Here is a 2,662-nt window from a genome sequence, read left to right as displayed (position 1 = left end):
TTGATATAGCACTTGTTTTGGTTGACGATTATGTAGTGAAAAAACTATGTTTCTCTATCATCTTGTTTGCCACACAATGGCATCCAATCTTTGGGGTTATGTCGTGAACCTTGATCCTGCTGTCTTGACCCTGCCATTTGGTGAATCGATATTAGAGACATTGTTCGATACAAAGAAGTCATGAAGCAACTAAATCTTGGGCCAAATGGAGGAATTCTTACTTCACTGAACTTATTTACCACAAAGTTTGATGAGGTAAATTTTTATGTGATCTGTTTTTTCTTTTACTAAATACGCTGTGAGACGATGTTTCCTATCTTTCTTGTGTAAGTACATAGATAGCCCTTAAACTTTGCATAAATTGTCTGTTACATACTTTGGTTTTGCTAGTGGTCGTATAGACACTTCATGTAAGGAGGAATGTATCGCGTGAATATAGAAGTCTGACATGGCATACAACTTTATCACTCAATTTTAAGCACTTAAAAGGCTTAAAATGAGCTGACATAGAGTTTATTCCCACATTTCTTTTTTACTCTCTCTAATTTTTATCAAGTTGTGTAAAGGGGTGATAAGAAAATCAAGTTAGGGTGTTCATTTATTTAGTTGTGTAAAGGGATGCTAAGAAAATCAAGTTACGATCATTTTCTTTGATAACCAAATTGCTACTGATTTCATAGAGAGGATATGCATGATTATATTTCTTGACTAAGTACATCAAAACTTATTATGCTCATTTTTATGGTCTTGTCCACTTTGCAGATGAGAGACTTAGGTGATGCAAGGATCATCACTAGAATGTAAGTCTCATAATCTCATGCAATTTTAGAATTTTGCTTGTTTACTAGAATGTAATGTTTTAGAGGACGCACGAAATCGTGAAGTGATAAGTCGGAATACCCTAGCCCATGTTTTCTATTCAGGATGTAAAATGTTGATCGGGTGAAAATTTGTAAGATACTAATATTAAAGATCATTTGATATTCATGATAACAAGATGATTTTGTTGCTCTTTTTACTCCAGCCCACTAGCATAGGTTGACGGATACATTCCATAAGGCTACAACTCTTGATGGATCTTCGGTTATTTAGGATAGTGATCTTCAGGACATGGTATTAGACGTCAGCAAAAGAAGTAAAACTCTTCATATATTCAATGTCTAGATAACAGGTTGAACTTGTTGAGCCTGTAGTAAAAAGCACAGTTAATGTTCTGAAGGCATGCTCTGAGAAAATATTAAGAGAGTTGTGTTTGTATTCTTCTATTGCTACTTCTGTCTTGAACCCCAACTGGCCGAAGTCCAAATCGATGGATGAGACTTGTTTGTCTGACTGAAAATTCTGCAAAGCAACAAATATAGAGTTTGTGAATTTGACTTCTGTGTAAATTTAAGATTATTATTCATATTTCTTGCATACGATATGTAATGTTGGTATAGTAATATATGATCTGTATATTGATTACTTAATTACTTGAGCAGTATGTTGTCTGATTGAGTTAGTCCTTATAATATAAATTCAGATTTGACTCTTAAGTGCTTATTCTGTTAGAGAAGCTCCCCATCTGAATGCGTTTTGTGGTTCCAAATGCATGCAGAACTGGTACTGTTAGCTGAGAAAGAAGCTTGGTCATATGCAAAGCAAAGGAGAAAATATATGGTAACTGTGCTCCCAATACTTGTTATAGGGTCGATGTTGCAGAAGACAACAAATGCAAGTAATTTGGTTCTCATTAAGCTGCTGAAAGGTACTAAGAAATCATAGTTATACTTCACTATTTTAGTGTTTCTGCATCATTTCTTCTTCTTCTACATTTCTTGCATGAGTTGCTTTGGGAATAATCAGAATTCACTTTTCCGCACAAGCTTCTTAATTATTTTTTCCTTGCAAGCATGAGCGTACATTTAGCATGCAGATTGTCATTTTACTTTTGTTCCTTCCAAAAAAATTGACACAGGATGGTATTGTATCAGTTTCTTGAACTGAGTATTAGATTGAAGGATATTAAGTTGATGTGTGTTAGCTGGATTGTTTATAGTCAAAATAACATTTTTCTCCTGATGTTTTGTTCAATTTGATAACGTTCCTGCTTGTAAAAATACCAAGCAAAAATCCTTTATGGTGGCAACTACAAATTCAACTAAAGTCCTAATAAGAGTTGCTTCTCTGCAGATAGCTTTTACTTTTGTTGTTTATCCATCATTAATTCTTGCTTATATGGGACAGGCTGCGTATCTTTCCAAGCATTACATTATTGAAAGTGATTACCACATTGGCTTCTATGTATCAATACCTGGTACATTTTTATGTTCGCACACATGGTCATTAAGGAAAATTTTTCGATGATGAACCTTCCTGAATCGTCCATGTAAGACTAAATCTTAATGTAGTAGTTTACTTAATTCTCATTTTTAGTTTAAAGTAGTTTTTGGTATCTAATTATTTTTAAGTACAATTCATTATAATTTCACTTCATCTATTACAGGAAAGATATGAAGAAATATTATGAGAAAAAGTATTTTCAGAATTTGATATTGATCAAATTGAAGCATATTACCAGGCTGTGGGGGGAGAAAAAAGCGAAGACTATTTGGTCTTGGATATGAAGCAAAAGGCTACTACTTTGGACGATCTTGATTCCTTAGTTGATGATTGCAATCTT

At 33.7% G+C, this 2,662-nt stretch overlaps 1 long non-coding RNA gene across 1 annotated transcript; it reads left to right on the top strand.

Annotated features, from left to right (window-relative positions):
- The first annotated feature begins 34 nt into the window (after positions 1 to 34).
- On the top strand, positions 35 to 2,224 carry LOC124891996. The gene is made up of 4 exons (XR_007050015.1): positions 35 to 255; positions 763 to 800; positions 1,598 to 1,747; positions 2,173 to 2,224. It is a non-coding gene; the product is annotated as an uncharacterized LOC124891996 (long non-coding RNA).
- The last annotated feature ends 438 nt before the right edge of the window (positions 2,225 to 2,662 follow it).

Source organism: Capsicum annuum, unplaced genomic scaffold, assembly GCF_002878395.1.
Source record: "Capsicum annuum cultivar UCD-10X-F1 unplaced genomic scaffold, UCD10Xv1.1 ctg42941, whole genome shotgun sequence".
Lineage (NCBI taxonomy): Eukaryota > Viridiplantae > Streptophyta > Magnoliopsida > Solanales > Solanaceae > Capsicum > Capsicum annuum.
The sequence above is the reverse complement of the archived record's forward strand: the minus strand, read 5'-3'. Positions and strand labels throughout refer to the sequence as shown.